The following is a 19272-nucleotide window of genomic DNA, read 5'->3' as shown; positions in this document are numbered from 1 at the left end:
TTACTTGTTCACTTCGTATTAAATATTTAGGTTATTCAATGAAGAAAGCATCTTTCCCGCCAAAAACCCACGCAAAAATTAATGAAAATACTCAATCTTTGTTGCTTATTTAAAAAAGTTAAATGGTACTGAAGTGATAAAAAGCAATTAGATTTTATATTGCTTATTTATTAATTCCATCGACATCTATGCGACAAAGTGAAGTAAATAAGTACCTCAATATTTTTCGATATTGGCTGTTTGAATCTGCTTTGCCAGAATTTCTTTGTTAGTCTCATGAAAAAAAAAGTAAATTCGTACCCAAACCGTTGGCGCGAAAAAGTGACAAGCGTTTTTTCACTTGTATTTCAAGATTTCCAAAGGTAAGTCGATTTTGTTATTAATAATTTAACAATTATTTATAAATATTTAGATATATGATAAGATACTAATCTTTAAAATCGTAAAAAGTTATATAAGTAAACATAATTATTATAATTGCAAGGTCTAACTTACTGTACTGATTTTCTCTTTTTCACATAATGAAAGTGAAAACATTAAAAGGTAAGTACCTACCTACTTAAAAGCTATAAGTAATTCTTATTTTATTGTCTATTAGATAAACACAAATAGTACAGAAGTGGTTTGTTTACAGATGAAGCGTTCAAGCGTTGAAATTCCATCGTGCTCTACAATGCTTCGCCGTCGCGTCGACGACGGGCAGCAGGGCCTCTATGACGAGACTGCTGTAACATGCATCGGTGCCGGTAAGTATTTAGATTTTAACGAGCTTAATACCTAATGCACATTTTTTATGTTAAATCCAATTTACGAAACCATTGATTGATCATTATCATTATAATGTCTAAAATAGCCGCTTGACATCAGCCATGGAAAAAAACTTTACTTAATAACAGGCATTAGGTACCTATCTACTTAAATTAATTGCATTGCCCCTACTTATGCTGTGTGACTAGAATAGGCGATAGTTAATTACTATTAAGATTTTTTTAGAATATTTAAGTAAGTAAGTAGGTAGGTATATGAAGTAAGTTAGTTAACCTATGATAAACTTAGATGGTCAGAGAAGTCATAGATAATAACAATAAGAGTGAATCCTTTTTGAATTATAACAATCCGAGTGTGATTCTGGTTTGACAGCAACCCATGTTGTAGCACAACAGTAACATCACTCATTAGATATCCTGTAATAAGTAGGTCTGTAATAAATTATAATACACACAAAAGTTAACCTATGAACGCTAAGTTATAGCAGTCACTCTCGTAATATTATGTGTGAAAAGTTAAGCCTTTCTCTAAAATTGTGAAAGGCCAACTAAATATGTTTGTTTTATGTGTAGAGAAATAGTGTATTTTATCCAAAGTGACAAGTTACTACAGGTGGTTAAATACAACCATAACCAATCTTACAATAATATTATAAGATATTAACTATTTAACTAAGAATTATAGAAATAAGTAATTAGGTAACAAAACTATTATAAAGTTATCTACTTAATTATATAAAACAGCTATTTATAATAACACAAAATTATATTAAATAAGTATATGAGATAATGACGCTTTGAAGTATTTAGTGTTTAAGTATTTAGCTGAAAAAAAATTGAATGCTAATAACATTTGTCAACAAGAAACTTATTTTTATTACTGTCAAAGAGTGTATGTAGGTTTGTCTATATTTTGAATATGGTTAGGGATATGGTTATATATATATCTTGACGACCATGTGGTGGGGACTGAAGGAAACCCCGTGTTGGTCGTGGTACACCTGGTTAGTTCACCTAGGTAGATCACAAACAAAAATTTTCTTAACCAACTTCAAAAATAAAGGTTATTAATTTGACCCATATGTATATCATAATGTGTGCCAAATTCCATATATATGGATGTATGTTTGTCCATGCATTGTTTAGAAACTACAAATTGTATTGCAATAATGCTTGTTTATGGGATTGAGTATCGTCCAACATAGGGAAGAATGCAAGTTTCATCAAAATTGGTTTGGAAATTCCCAACTTATGGTTGAAAAACAGTTAAACATTAGGAATCTTGTGTTTCGATACTATACTAATAGAGGCTTCGATCTTAAGTAATTATGATTACTAATGGTTTGAGCGTAAATTAAAGAAAATTGGAAAACGGTCAAGGGTGTGTCGGGCACTACATACATTTAACAAATTATAAGACATGTTATATTCCAGTGTTTTGTTAACGAAGGTACCTGGTTACTGGCGTATTAATATTATTAGTCACAATCTCGAGTTTAAACAAACAAAAAGTAATTTCAAAATTTCGATTCTAAGGTAGGTATTCAACTAAATATTATTTCTTACTTTTTATTTGACAGATTTTGAAGTCGGTGTAATTTTTTTAAATTACTTGTTGTGATAGCTAAAAAGTAATAAGCAAAATAAAGTAACAACTTTATAATTATTTTGTTTATTACTTTACAGCTGTCTAAAGATATGGAAAACGCCGAATACAATGAGTGTATAAAAAAATACCATACCTCCACAACCCTGATACAGTAAAAATTAATGTAGGTATACCTATATACTATAGTATGTACCTAAGGTTCCGTCCACAGAAAAGGTTAATAAAGGAAAATTGTGTGTATGTAAGTATGTATACATATCATACGTAGATACATTGTTTTAAGTTTACGCGGTTATTATCATAACCACACGCAGATACCCGTACACGTGTTATCATACGTAGATACACGTCTAAGTAAGTACGAGCGAGACAGACCATTCTAACGTAGTATTATTCTTTATTTGATGCCTATAGCTTAAGTGATGTTCAACTCAATCCTCTTATATATAGATACTTGGATTTCGCCATCAGAATTTTCTTTTACTGACCTTTTCTGTGGACGGAACCAAAGGTGCGCGAGTCCAAATCCCACTTGCCTGGTTTTTTTTTTAAATTTTTGCCTTGTATTAGTCTGAAATAATCTCACACTATGATGCAATAAAATCAAAACAAGAACAAAAACTATGGTATTACGTTTTACTGTTATTTTATATTAAATCTTCGAAATATTCCGTCGATAAATTCTTACATAATATCCTCGCCTATTTCCCATTGGGGTAGGCAGAGAACAGATTATGAGAGAGAATATGAATGAAATTGGACTTAAAGTATTATTACCTGCAATTAAACATTTATGTTACAATTATGTAATTAATTGCTTAATATTTTATTAAAATTGTCAAAAGGTTACTAATGACAACGTTGAGGAGTATGAATGGAATGACTTTGAATGATAAAATAGTGTGATAAGGGACCGTTGTGAAAGAAGATGTAGTGAAGAGAATTGACAAAAGAATGCTTAGATAGTTTGGACACGGACAAGATTTATTATGCGGGTATAATTGGTAGAATCGGAAGAGGAAGGCCTAGGTTTATTTTATTTGATTAATTCCAGGATATTTTTGATAAGAGTGGTCGATGCGAAAGTGATGTGTCAGGATCATAGTAAGTGGAATTGCGTGGTCTCCGCCTATCCCAACGGGAAATAGGCGTAATCTTAAGTATGTATTTTTTCGAGAAAGTTGGTTAGAATGATATTTGATAGTCTTAAGCTCATAGTTTCAGTATTCCATAAGTTTTTTATTTTATATACCATATAATTACTTACAGAACCGTTATGCTATTTTCTATATTGTAAAGTGGGCGCTTCGTATTTTTTTTACTTTAGCCACAGCTATGATGCCAACAGATGACGAATTTATTCATCGACTTTTGATGTTCAACAAGTTCAACTACAAAGTGTGCTCTACATGACTGTCGCGACTGGACTGATGCTCGGCGGTTGCTTTGCTGCTTTGCTTTTGCCGCTTTGTACGGCACGAGCTGGCGGCATTGTGTAAAAGTGCTTAAACAAATGCCATTTTAACCATAAAAAAATCAAGACAACAATTACACACTACCTAATTTAGGTTTATTAATCCGACTGAAATTTTATGTGTGTTGTTTATTATTATTTTTTTAATAATAGGTACCTAATTTAATTTTCCTATACTAATTATTGCATTCCCTGTAATTATCTTCTTATCTTATCTAGCCTATTCGATCCCACTGCTGGGCAAAGGCCTCCCCTTGATTTTTCCACTCTTCTCGACTTTGCGCAATCTCCGGCCAATGCTTCCGATTTTATTTAAATTTAAGTATAAACGTATAAACTGCCTATATACGTCCCACTGCTGGGCACAGGCCTCCCCTCAATCAACCGGAGGGGGTATGGAGCCTACTCCACCACGCTGCTCCAATGCGGGGGATTAAATTTAAGTATATAGGGTAAACTGCCTAATTATCAGCACCTTTAATTATTGGTACGGTAATTTTCTCAAATTTTAATGTTCACAATGAGGCTAAGGCGCTTAAAATGGTTTGTAAAAAAATTGCCCCTTACCTTGAACCAGATAGGGGTGTCAATAATAGGGTGTATTACCTTATCTATTAAATAAATACATATTTAACATTTACTGTTTCATTAGGTCTAACACACCAAGGCTCCGATGTGTATGAAGGTAACAATTCGCAATGTACGGTTATCTCAGCATGCGCTTCAATTTATTCTGTGTTCCATAATCGCGCATCTTTCACTACTGCCGAAATTGATAAAATTTTAAACATGGGGGATACACTTTACATGCAGTTAAAATATCTACTTCAGAGGGGTGTCACTTATTTTATGCCAGATGAATTACCCAATGAGCTTCGCGTCGGGAATAACGTCGTACATATAGTTAGCATGGAGGACAACTGGATCATTTCTAATACGTATCCTACGACTTCCGCGAATAAAGACATAGGTTTATTAACTTTAAAGAACATATTGGACAACAGAGTATTTTTTAATACTAATGACTATACTGTCGATTCGCAATTCGCTTATAATGTGAACAATACAAATCACAACGACAGTACCGATAGCATATTGTTTACGGGTCAGGGTTATACTTTTAGTTTTTGGCGGTTTAATGGTGAATATTATTTCTTTAACAGCCATGCGGTTAACAGCAAAAATATTAATATAGGAAGGGGCAAGCCAGAGGACGGTCCTTACGTAGCACGTTTATTTAAATGTGATTCAACCGAAGCGCTAGCAAAACTATTACTCGCGAATGAAGTTTATGACGGATCCGAATACTCATTAACTCGGTTAAGAGTATTAAATGACGACCTTATATGGCAAAATGAAACGCAGGTTAGTTCCGAAACGTCACAGTCTATTTTAATAGATTTAATATCATCACCATTACTGAATGTGAATCAAACTTTAGATTCTATTTTGATGAACTATCAGTCAACACTGGCCCCGATTAAAACCTCTGTGCAAAATTTAGATAGTAAATTGACAGTTGACTCAAACCCGGTAGATGTTTATGACACTACAAATGATTTGAAACTGTCAATTTTAAAACCAGTTGTCCTATTAGAAAGAATTAGTAATCAAGACGAAAACCAATGCGTTAAAAATAAAGGCGGCCGACCCAAAAAACAGAAACGCGGACCAAAACCGAGTAAAGAAAACGCGCATCGTGAAGCTGTAAGGAAATATACAACGAAAAACCCCGCTGTTAATCGCAAGGCAGTTCTACGGTATAACGAACGCAATCCAGACGTTAACCGCGAGGCCGTTCAACGTTATAACGAGAACAACCCAGACGTTCATCGCGCGGCCGTTCAACGTTATAACGAGAACAATCCAGACGTTCATCGCGCGGCCGTTCAACGTTATAACAAGAACAACCCAGACGTACATCGCGCGGCCGTTCAACGTTATAACGAGAACAACCCAGATGTTCATCGCGCGGCCGTTCAACGTTATAACGAGAACAACCCAGACGTTCATCGCGCGGCCGTTCAACGTTATAACGAGAACAACCCAGGCGTTCATCGCGCGGCCGTTCAACGTTATAACGAGAACAACCCAGACGTTCATCGCGCGGCCGTTCAACGTTATAACGAGAACAACCCAGACGTTCATCGCGCGGCCGTTCAACGTTATATCGAGAATAACCCAGACGATCATCGCGCGGCCGTTCAACGTTATAACGAGCTTCACCCTGAAATTATCAAAAAAGCAGCACAAAAATACACAGAAAATAGTCGTAACATTGAAACGCCACTGAGATATTCCAAAAATTTAATAGGTGAAAAACAGGGGCATGAACTCAGCATTATTCGATTATATAATTTAAAAAATACGTCGCTTCTGTATGAACAAACATATAGATGTCCAAGATGTAATGCTCCATTGTTCGAAGAAGAGAAATCTCGTCGGCAATGGTGTTGTCATTCAGGAGATTATAACGTTCAGAATTTTCTCCCATTAAACGAAGAATTTTATACAAATCCAGCTTTTTTAAATAGACCACGCGCTTACAATAATATTTTTGCATTTTCGGCATTAGGTGTTTCCCACGGTTACCATCATCCAGAAGGTATATCTTTTCTAAAAATTCAAGGACGTATTTACCACCGTATCTTTGATTTGTCTTACAATGAAAGTCCGAATAATATTAATTTTTACATAAATGACAGTAGCGAGAGAGAGAGTTTAGCTAGCGAATTAAGTTTAGATAAAACGGTAGTTCGAATGATTACAGGGTTCATGCACACAGTTAATCCATATATAAACTGTTTTAGAAGGTTAAGTTTAGAGGAATCATCAGAAGCTTTCTTGAAGTTCGAAAAAACTACTCGTGCGACTCACGGTAACATCCTCGGAGATCAACCTGTTGGTCAAGAAATTGCCGCAATTATTAGTACAGACCGCGAAGATTTTTCTCCACGCTGTATTGTAGTCAAAAAGATAGCAGACGGTAGGCCTCGAACAATAGATATAATGGATTCCTTATACGAGACTTTCCAGTATCCTCTCTTATATCCTCACGGAAATACTGGTTGGCATCCAGATATGAGAGATAATAAGGGCAATAAGCTTAATCAGGTTAAATATGTCCGTTGTTTACTTTTATCCGAATCGCGATTTAGCATATTTGGTCGTTTATCTGAAGAGTGGTTAGTCGATATGTTTTGTAGAATTTTAGAAGAACGCTTGCGGTTTTTGAAAAATAGCCAAACAAAACAACAAAACAGGCTAAGAGTAGCTCCACTCCAAGAATTAATAAATGACGAGTTTATTTTAGGAGAAGGTGGAGTAGAACCTGGTAAAATTTATTTACCTAGCTCATTCACAGGGGGTCCACGATACATGAAAAAGAAATACCTGGATGCTATAGCAATGGTAAACAGGTTAGGTCCACCATCATATTTTTTAACTTTAACATGTAACCCCAACTGGCCTGAAATAAAAAATTCAACATTATCAGGTCGATCAAAAGACCCCCTTACTTGTGCTCGAGTTTTCAACTTAAAACTCGGAGAGTTATTAAAAGATTTAAAATCGGGTAAATGGTTCGGAAAAATTGTTTATATAATGCATGTTATAGAGTTCCAAAAAAGAGGACTACCACATGCGCATATTGCTTTTAGAGTGGAAGGTGGTGGACCAGTAGAAAGTCTGGATATTGATAAGTTTGTTCGAGCTACCATACCCGATCCAGCACAAACTTTATTATACAAAGTTGTCATGGATCACATGATACACGGTCCATGCGGCCCTCCTTACCGAACTAATTTGCCGTGTTGGAATAGTGAGAAAAAAAACTGTTTAAAATATTTTCCAAAAAAAGAAACACCAGTCACCTTCAGTGACGATAGAGGTTTTATACATTTACGTCGCAATAGTAAAAATCAGGCGATTATTAAATATCGCGGCAGAGACGTAATAGTTAATGATTTGTGGGTCGTTCCTTATAATCCTGCTCTTCTCCTAAAATATGATGCTCACATAAATTTAGAAGTGTCCACACAGCGTGCTATAATTAAGTATTTATTTAAATATATGACAAAAGGACCTGATGAAGCCCGTATTGCCGTTGTTGATGAAGAACATCGTGAGGATGAAATCGAACAATATGTCACTAAGCGATATATTAGTTCTAGCGAAGCAGCGTGGCGTGTTCTCGAATTTGATATTGTAGCTAGGAACCCTACGGTAAAAATGTTAACAGTACATTTGCCCGATCAAAATTCGGTATTTTTTAAGCCTGGCCACGCGAACGAGGCAGTTAATAATGCAGGTTCAGATCTTTTAGACTATTTCAGTAGGCCTTTAACTGAGGAGTTTGATCGGGTATCCTACTTAGACTTTTTTGAAAATTATAACATTCATGCGAAAGATCCTTGTTTAAAGACAGTTCAGGCGGTGCAAATGCAAAACGGCAAATTTCTTACGCGGAGAATGCGGGGTGAGCTCGTCGCGCGTCTATTTTGGGTCGCGCCGAACAGAGGTGAACAGTTCTTTTTAAGACTTCTTTTAAGTGTTTACCCTTGTCGTAGTTTCGCGGATTTACTTCAAATTGGAGGTCCAAATTGCACAACTTTTCAAGAAGCTGCCAAATTCGTAGGACTTGCGGACGACGCAGTCGAATATGAACGGGCTATGGAAGAAGCTTCCACTTTTTTAACCGGACCACGACTTCGTAGCTTTTTTGTAACGCTGGCTGTTAATGGTGCCTCAGTGGCGTCACTGTGGAACACGTATAAACGTCAATTGGCCGAAGATTTCCTTTACAGGGTGCCAGATGACGAAGAAAACGCGTTTAACATGTGCCTCATTCAAATAGATAGAATGCTACGCAGACACGGAACTTCGTTAATAGAACAAGGTTTGCCGGAAGTAGTTTATAGGTCAACAGAGTTGGATAGGGAACGCACTGAATATGATTTAGATAGTTTGAAATCATACGTAGAAGAGTGGTTGCCACAGTTATCTCCCGATCAACGTGCCGTATTCGATTACGTGGAAAAGCTTTGCGTTGATAGTGTTTACCGAGAATCCAACAACTGTGCGATTTTTATCGATGGTCCCGCCGGCACCGGGAAAACGCTTTTATTGAAGGTCATAACTGCATATATCCGCGGTAACCTTAAAGGTATAGTTTTAACCTGTGCATCGTCTGCAATTGCTGCTCAAAATTACACAAACGGAATGACGGCTCATTCCTTGTTTAGATTTCCTTTACATCTATTAGATGATAGCGGATACTGGAACATCTCAAATGGTACTCAAAGAGCTGAATTGATTTATAATTCTAATCTCATTGTGTATGATGAAGCGCCGATGGCTCATAAATACCTTATAAATTTATTAAATAGATCATTGCAGGATTTGATGAGGTCAGACAAAATTTTTGGTTCTAAAATAATTATTTTTGCAGGAGATTTTCGTCAAATTCCTCCAGTAGTCCCAGAAGCACGAACGAATTTTGATATATTAAACGCGTCACTAAAAACTTCACCTATTTGGAAACAATTGAAAAAATTTAGTTTGGTAACTTCACAGAGATGTAAGGATGACGCACAGTATGCAGATTTTCTTTTAAAACTGGGTTCAAATTTATTACCTACTCTTAGATTAGAAACAAATAATAATGATTTGCAATTAGTCCAACTTGAATCCATTGATTATGTTACTGAATTAGAAGATTTAATTGATTTTGTATTCCCAGAAGTTACTCTTACTGAGCCAGGCGTATGCTCCTTCAGAGCGATTCTATGCACCCGTAACGATGCAGTTAGAGAAATTAATGCCGTTATTTTAGACAAACTACCAGGAGAAGTATTACATTTTTATGCCATAGACAAAGTTTTAAGCGACAACGCTGATCAAGTATATTTTAGTCCCGAATTTTTACATACACTTCGACCACAAGGTGTTCCAGATTTCGACTTACAATTAAAATTAGAATGTGTTTGTGTAATCACGCGTAATCTTAGTTTCGCGGACGGCTTAGTAAATGGCACCAAAGTAATAGTCGTTGAAACATCTCCATATATTATTAAAGTTCGGAAACAAGGTGAACTAGGAGATTATTTGATCCCTCGAATTCTTTTTAAAGCGCCTATAGAACATAACAGCCCTTACGAGATGTGTCGCCGTCAATTCCCATTGCAGGTGTGTTATGCAATGACCATTCACAAGAGCCAGGGTCAAACGATTAGTCGCGTTGGGGTCGATCTTAGATCTGACATGTTTAGTCACGGTCAACTGTATGTAGCTTTAGGTCGCGTTCGCGAAAGACGTGACATAAAAGTACTACTACCCAGGCACCGAATCGAAAATGACCAACCTTTCTCGAATAACGTTATCATATCGGAACTTTTAAGTTTAACGTAACTTTATTAGGGTGGCACTTCTTGAAAAGACTGAACAGTTCATCTCTGTTATTAAGCTTATTGGGTTTTTTTAGATCGGTTAAATCATGTGCTGAAATTATCGTATATTGCGAATTATTTATTATTATTTATATTCATTCTATCTTGTTTTTTCTTCTTTTCGTATAATTTAACGATAAAACTGACTTTAACAAGCTTGCACTCGATTTGATGATGGTTACATTGAATTTCAAAGCTAGGTTTACCATTTTATTAGTCACAATCACTGAATTAAAATGTGTGTTAATCAATTGGCAATGTGTGCATGCCCTTCCCAGCCGTTAACGCTGTGGAAGCTCATCTTTAGGGGACGAGAGAACGGGCGTGAAGTGAACTGGCAGGATGAACACTTGGCTGCGGGTGCGACCGGTGCATGGGAGTGAAGTGGAGCTGGCTGGAAGATGGAGGCAGGTATCACTCGATTGCTTTAGCTGAGTTCCACTCAGATCAAGTAAGCTGTCATATGGATGAATGTCGCAGGTTGGAATGATCCGGAGTAGAACTGTCGGTGTCGTTCCCATCGTCGTAGGCATTTTCGGTGGATTTTGTAGGTCGTTCAACAATGGTTGCGTGAGTTTTAGCTGTCAAGCTGCTATGCCGTGCTAGCCGATTCTTGCGATCTGGGATACAAGGGATGGACGTATCCTGTGGAATGATCGTGTCAGTGAAGGTTTGAATGTCGCTTAGGACTGGAAAGGAGGGAGTACGGAAACTGTAATCAGTATTCAGGATCTCGCTGTACATGGACAATGTTTAGTTTAGGTGTATTAAAGTGGTAATTGTTCGAAGTTATTTGAAAAGAATTCTGTTTCAGTGTTTAAGCGCTAAAACTGTTTGTTTTTTGTAAGCAAACGTATGATTTATTGATGTTCATTTTTTACTTTATAACGCTATACAAATGATTTTGTTACCAAATTTAAGTGCGTATATAAACAATAAATGAATACTAAAATATTTCTATGAAGACACCAATGATGTTTATTGATACATTTTTCTCCTAAGTGTTACTTTCTCAACTTAAAGCAATAAGTTATGCAGTAATTATACTTCTACGAGTATATTTAAACAAATCATCATTCAAAAGCATTTTACCCAATACCTAACTTACATTAAGTAAAATTTATCTTTGTCATTTTAGTCACTTATTTTTTTATCATTCACTAAGCAGTAAGCAAAATATATTTACTAAAATAATAAAAAAAAATACGATATTCATGGTAAGTTGGATTAGCTATTTTATAACACAAACGACTTGATATTTTCATTCATTAATTCAGGAAAATAAATGTACAATGAAAAATAAGTTTTTATAACCGATTAAATTTGTGTAATGTGTAGTTTTACTCATCAATATAGTAAAAAAATTTAATTTGCATTAAAATTGTACTAAAGAATATTTTATACTAGCGTATATTAGTAACTTAGTTAGAATTAAGTAAACAAACAAAAAAAATATAAATATAAGGAACAAAAAAAAAGGAAGGCCTTAAAATAATAAATATAAGGAAGAAAGAAAACTCCGGATCCGGATCTGTTTACTCATCATCAAGGAAACTTTAAGAAATAACATTACTTCAAATGTCTGCTCGAAGAAAGATTCAGAAACATAAACAATTGCCAAGCTGGAAATCGATTAATGAGTACACATAAACGCTACATAGTAAAACTCGCGTGTCCTGTGATGGATACAGTATATATTATTATACATTAGCATTCAATGGTGTATGAATCGTCATCGTCATTGTGTCAGCAAAGACGCATCATCAATTGCACAGATTTGTGGCTACAAATATATAAATGAAAAGTGTTATTTAGAACATTATTTATTGTGTTGTGCAATAAAATAGGTCAGTAATTACCTGTATCCGGCAGTGCGAACAATTTCATTCATAAACATGGGTAAATATGACGACTGTCAGATGGGCTAAACATGAAAAAAAGTCCTTAAACAAAATCCCATTGTTTCGCTATTGTGTTTGAAAATCTAAGCCACAGGAGGATATTAAGTACACCATGCTTTACCTTTAATGGCGTATGTAAAAATAATTAAGCCTATAATTAACAAAGAATGTTCTATACCATCCTAAGCAAGTTCAAAAACAAATTTGATCATGTTAATTTCTGGCCTCCCACAAGCGGGTCTCACCAGTATTGACAGAAGAATGATCACTCATCGATACAAAACATACATAAAGTAATTAATACATGTATACAGGCTAAATAAAGTGAAATTGCTAGAAAATACCTGCTACTTGGAAAAACAACAATTGGAGAAGAAAGCACTACCTAACAACGTGAAACTTTGATATTCAAATTTTCAAATAAAATATGGCTAAAACAAAAAAAAATACTTAAAAATTGAAAGGTAAAAGAAAACACCATTAGTTAAAAAATAGAAAGCGAGTCATATTTTATATATTCTGGTAAAATTGTTTAGTTTTAAATGATACCAAATACACCAAATGTTATTAGAAATGAAAGTAACTGCAAATAGTTTAATTCATATGTGTACAGTCATAACCAACAAACTACCTACGTAATATTTTAAGATAATAGTTTTTTTAAAGTCTACATTCGTTATTTATTTACTTATAATGACGTAAATAACAAACAAATATGCTTGTTATTAATTTGCATACACCTACAGTAAATCCAACTTACCGTGAATATACATACAATAATATATAATATAATATACATAGTAAGTGCAGAATAAAAACTTAGGGATTACATGGTTTTATGTTTTCCAGTGGATCTGGTTAGAGCTATGTCACGCTAAATTGTGTTCTTTGCATTTCTTCTTACAATACTTTTCAATAGAACACTGTTTCGCATGAGACGGTTCCTCAAAAAACATAATATCGTGTATGAGCTAAACTAAAACTTAGGTTTTATATGGTTTTATGTTTTCCAGTGGATCTGGTTAGAGCTATGTCACGCTAAATGGTGTTCTTTGCATTTCTTCTTACAATATTTTTCAATAGAACACTGTTTCGCATGAGACGGTTCCTCAAAAAACATAATATCGTGTATGAGCTAAACAAAAACTTAGATTTTATATGGTTTTATGTTTTCCAGTGGATCTGGTTAGAGCTATGTCACGCTAAATGGTGTTCTTTGCATTTCTTCTTGCAATACTTTTCAATAGAACACTGTTTCGCATGAGACGGTTCCTCAAAAAACATAATATCGTGTATGAGCTAAACAAAAACTTAGATTTTATATGGTTTTATGTTTTCCAGTGGATCTGGTTAGAGCTATGTCACGCTAACTGGTGTTCTTTGCATTTCTTCTTACAATACTTTTCAATAGAACACTGTTTCGCATGAGACGGTTCCTCAAAAAACATAATATCGTGTATGAGCTAAACTAAAACTTAGGTTTTATATGGTTTTATGTTTTCCAGTGGATCTGGTTAGAGCCATGTCATGCTAAATGGTGTTTTCTGTATTTCTTCTTGCAATACTTTTCAATAGAACACTGTTTCGCATGACACGGTTCCTCAAAAAACATAATATCGTGTATGAGCTAAACTAAAACTTAGGTTTTACATGGTTTTATGTTTTCCAGTGGATCTGGTTAGAGCTATGTCACGCTAAATGGCGTTCTTTGCATTTCTTCTTACAATACTTTTCAATAGAACACTGTTTCGCATGAGACGGTTCCTCAAAAAACATAATATCGTGTACGAGCTAAACTAAAACTTAGGTTTTATATGGTTTTATGTTTTCCAGTGGATCTGGTTAGAGCTATGTCACGCTAAATGGTGTTTTTTGCATTTCTTCTTACAATACTTTTCAATAGAACACTGTTTCGCATGAGACGGTTCCTCAAAAAACATAATATCGTGTATGAGCTAAACTAAAACTTAGGGTTTTACATGGTTTTATGTTTTCCAGCGGATCTGGTTAGAGCTATGTCACGCTAAATGGTGTTCTTTGCATTTCTTCTTACAATACTTTTCAATAGAACACTGTTTCGCATGAGACGGTTCCTCAAAAAACATAATATCGTGTATGAGCTAAACTAAAACTTAGGTTTTATATGGTTTTATGTTTTCCAGTGGATCTGGTTAGAGCTATGTCACGCTAAATGGTGTTTTTTGCGTTTCTTCCATAGAACACTGTTTCTCATGAGACGGTTCCTCAAAAAACATAATATCGTGTATGAGCTAAACTAAAACTTAGGTTTTATATGGTTTTATGTTTTCCAGTGGATCTGGTTAGAGCCATGTCACGCTAAATTGTGTTCTTTGCATTTCTTCTTACAATACTTTTCAATAGAACACTGTTTCGCATGAGACGGTTCCTCAAAAAACATAATATCGTGTATGAGCTAAACTAAAATTTAGGGGTTTACATGGTTTTATGTTTTCCAGTGGATCTGGTTAGAGCCATGTCACGCTAAATGGTGTTTTCTGTATTTCTTCTTGCAATACTTTTCAATAGAACACTGTTTCGCATGAGACGGTTCCTCAAAAAACATAATATCGTGTATGAGCTAAACTAAAATTTAGGGTTTTACATGGTTTTATGTTTTCCAGTGGATCTGGTTAGAGCTATGTCACGCTAAATTGTGTTCTTTGCATTTCTTCTTACAATACTTTTCAATAGAACACTGTTTCGCATGAGACGGTTCCTCAAAAAACATAATATCGTGTATGAGCTAAACTAAAACTTAGGTTTTATATGGTTTTATGTTTTCCAGTGGATCTGGTTAGAGCTATGTCACGCTAAATGGTGTTCTTTGCATTTCTTCTTACAATACTTTTCAATAGAACACTGTTTCGCATGAGACGGTTCCTCAAAAAACATAATATCGTGTATGAGCTAAACTAAAATTTAGGGTTTTACATGGTTTTATGTTTTCCAGTGGATCTGGTTAGAGCTATGTCACGCTAAATGGTGTTCTTTGCATTTCTTCTTACAATACTTTTCAATAGAACACTGTTTCGCATGAGACGGTTCCTCAAAAAACATAATATCGTGTATGAGCTAAACAAAAACTTAGGTTTTATATTGTTTTATGTTTTCCAGTGGATCTGGTTAGAGCCATGTCACGCTAAATTGTGTTCTTTGCATTTCTTCTTTCCATCCTTTATATTATATTATATTTCATACGGTATTATTTCTTTCTTTAATTTAATGTGTTTTTAGTGCTTCTGAATGTGATTTTGTTTTAAATACTTAGCTTATTAGCATTCATCAGTATCCAAGAATTCATCATACCACTGCTAATCAGTAAACAAACAACGGTCTTAGCGTTTAAATACCGAAAAAACACCTGCCTGTTCATTTATTGTTTCATTAAACAGGAATTTGCATATCGATCGTTTTCAATTAACTTCGAACAGTTACAACTACACGTAAACTGAGCATGTAGTCTATCTGCAGCAAGATCGTGACCGCTGACTGCAGCTCTCCTTCTCCCTCCATTTCACTCCCAATCGACATTTTCACCTTTGCTGATATGATTACTCCACAGGATACCTCCATCCCCTGCATACCTGGTCGCTAGATTCGGCTGGCACGTCATATCGGTTTGACAGCCAACTCACGTAACTATTGTTGATCGATCCACAGTCCACTGAAGTGCCTACGATGAAGGGAACAACATGGACAGTTCTACTCCGAATTACTCCAACCCATGCGATGTTCATCCATGCGACAACCCACCTGATCTGAGTGGAACTTAACTGAAGCAAGAGAGTGATGCCTAATTCCATCTGCCAACTAGCTCCACTTCTCTCCCGTGCACCAGTCGCACCCACACCGACGTGTTCATCTTGCCAGTTTTCCTCACACCCGTCCACTTGTCTCTTGAAGATTGGCGTCCATAACACCAACGGTTGGTTAGGTCATGCAAGCATTGTTACAATTGATAAAAACACATATTTTCATTTAGTGAATGTGATAACCTGTACTAATAATTTGGTCAACTTAGCGATGATAACTCAATGTAAGTATTAACAAACTCGGTACGTGTTTGTTATTGTCAATAATATCTTTAAATTATACAACTCGCTTACATTTGACAATTACTGAGTAATTGCTTTGCTTATTGCATGCCAATTGCTGAAAATTGCTTTTTATTTTAAATTCCTTAGCTAAAAATTGCTTTTTCTTTCACATTTCTCTGCTTATTGAATGACTATTGCTAACTCATTAGATAGAACCTACTTCTCATATAAGTAGGTGGATGCGGCCTCGATTAGCGGGGGAACCACATGAAAAAAAGCGAGCTACTGGGTGTACCTCCTGGGTAGTTTGGAAATCACCTAATATATATATGTATATATTTATAAATAAAAGTTAATATATATAAATTAACATTATTTTTTTTTAACAGGAAATGCACAATGCTAAAAACTGCGTAGGAGATTTTAATACAATAGTACTACCAAGCCTGATGTTGGCCGCTATTTCAATGAATGCAGCAGTGTGACAGCCAGCAATCAAAAGTAACAAGATATCGAGGTACGTTACATGATGACCACAACTATTTTGGCAAAAACGTATTGCTATCGACTAAGGAAAATAAATTACATATAATATTTAATTATATATTTTATTTACAGGAAATGCAGAAGGCAAAAAACTGCGTAGGAGATCATTAATACAATAGTATTATATAAACCAAGCCTGATGTTGGCCGCTCATTCAAAGAATGCAGCAGTGTGACAGCCAGCAATCAAAAGTAACAAGATGTCGAGGTATGTTACATGACGATCACGACCACTTTGGCATAAATGTATCGCTATAGACTAAGGAAAAAAAATGTAATATATATTTTATTCACAGGAAATGCAGAGTGTAATAAACTGTGTAGGAGATTATGATTGCAATAGAATAAAATCGACCAAGCCTGAAGTCCTTCAATGCACGCAGCAGTGTGACAGCCAGCAATCAAAAGTTACAATATATCGAGGTACGTTACATGACGACCACGACTATTTTGGCAAAGACGTATCGCTATCGACCAAGGAAAAGAAATTATATATAATATTTAATATATATTTTATTTATAAGAAATGCAGAAGGCAAAAAACTGCGTAGGAGATTATTAATACAATAGTATTATATCAACCAAGCCTGATGTCGGTAGCTTCTTCAATGAATGCAGCAGTGTGACAGCCAGCAATCAATAGTGACAAGAATCTAGGTACGTTACATGAGTAGCACGACCACTTTGGCAAAAACGTATCGCTATCGACTAAGAAAAGGATATTATATCTATACGTTATTATAAATATACGTTATTATAAATAAATTAATATTATTTTATTTTTAACAGGAAATACAGAAGGCAAAGAAGCAGATGTCATCAAAGAAGATCTTTGTTCCTGAAATGTTTCCGCAGACGATACATCCAACAGAGCGAAGTGGAAGGAAAAGACTCGGAAAAAAGACCCCACCACCATATGGGAACAATGCAAGGGAGAGAGAGAGAGAATATAATGTTATATTTTTATTTTTTGATAACATAAAATAAACCAACAATATCCTACACATTTTTTTTATTTCTTTTTGTGTCTGTCTTAATAGTTATTACAAATCTGTGATGCGAAACAAACTATACGAAAACGTCAATCCACATACAACGCCCGCGAAGCTGCTTTAGCAGCGAGCGCACTTAGCACCATCTAGTTATTATATTATACTATATATAGCTACAAACCCATTGACTCACTGACTCACTGACTCACTGACTCACTGACAGGGTTGTTCTCCCAGAAGGAGCGTCGGGGGGTAAAAATGATGTATGGGGGGTGTGATCGAGATCTTCCGGTGAGTATGGGAAAACTTCCAGATCTTGGAAAACTGCTCCGCATCAGGGAGAGACCCTACGGCCTGGCGCAACTATTATAGCTGGATCAAATTTTTTTTCACGAAACCTATTTAATTCCTGGTCAAATTCAATCACCGGTGAAAAAAAATCAAAATGGCGGAAAAACAAGATGGCCGCCATACAAAATTTTGTTTTTCCAGAAAATGTCTCGTTGGTAAAAACTGTGTATAGGATTGTTATCGGAACATCCCGTTGACTATGGAAATTTTTCTCGATCTTGAAAAACTGCTCCGCATCAGGGAGACACCCTACGGCCTGGCAAAACTATCGCACCTGGAACTTTTTTGTTTTCACGAAATCTATTTAAATCTTGGTCAAATTCAATCACCGTTGAAAAAAAATCAAAATGGCGGAAATTCAAGATGGCCGCCATACAAATTTTTCGTTTTTCCTGAAAATGCATCGGGGGTAAAAATGATGTATAGGAATGTGATCGGAGTGTCTTGTCGAGTATGGAAATACTTCTCTATCTTCAGAAACTGCTCCGCATCAGGAAGACACCCTACGGCCTGGCAAAAGTATCACACCTGGAACTTTTTTGTTTTCACGAAGCCTATTAAAGTCTTGGTCAAATTTTATCGCCGATGAAAAAAAAACAAAATGGCCGAAAAACAAGATGGCCGCCATACAAAATTTTCGTTTTTCCCGAAAATGCCTCGGGGGTAAAATTTATGTGTGGGGGATTTGTTCGGAACCTCATCTTTGAAAACTGCTCCGCATCAGGGGTCACCCTACGGCCTGGCAAAACTATAGCTTCTAGAACTTTTTTGATTTCACGAGACCTATTCAAGTCTTGGTCAAATTCTATCGCGGTAAAAAAATGGCGGGAAAACAAAACACGCGAGCAGCTTGCTGCGAGCGAACCACGCGACATCTAGTTATTATAATATATATAGCTGCAAACCCATGTACTGACTCACTGACTGACTGACTGACTGACTGACATAGTTGTTCTCCCAGAAGGAGTGTCGGGGGGTGAAAATGATGTATGGGGGGTGTGATCGGGACCACCCGGTGAGTATGGGAAAACTTCCAGATCCTGGAAAACTGCTCCGCATCAGGGAGACAACCGACAGTCTGGCGCAACTATTATACCTGGATCATTTTTTTTTTCGCAATATCTATTTA

General features: G+C 35.7%; 1 long non-coding RNA gene across 1 annotated transcript; it reads left to right on the top strand.

The window, feature by feature from the left end:
- Window positions 1-16409: 16409 nt before the first annotated feature.
- LOC126368247 (uncharacterized) lies at window positions 16410-17741 on the top strand. The gene is made up of 4 exons (XR_007566569.1): window positions 16410-16772; window positions 16874-17008; window positions 17097-17223; window positions 17590-17741. It is a non-coding gene; the product is annotated as an uncharacterized LOC126368247 (long non-coding RNA).
- The last annotated feature ends 1531 nt before the right edge of the window (window positions 17742-19272 follow it).

This window comes from Pectinophora gossypiella, chromosome 7, assembly GCF_024362695.1.
Source record: "Pectinophora gossypiella chromosome 7, ilPecGoss1.1, whole genome shotgun sequence".
Taxonomy (NCBI): domain Eukaryota; kingdom Metazoa; phylum Arthropoda; class Insecta; order Lepidoptera; family Gelechiidae; genus Pectinophora; species Pectinophora gossypiella.
This window is presented reverse-complemented; position numbering and strand designations above follow the sequence as displayed.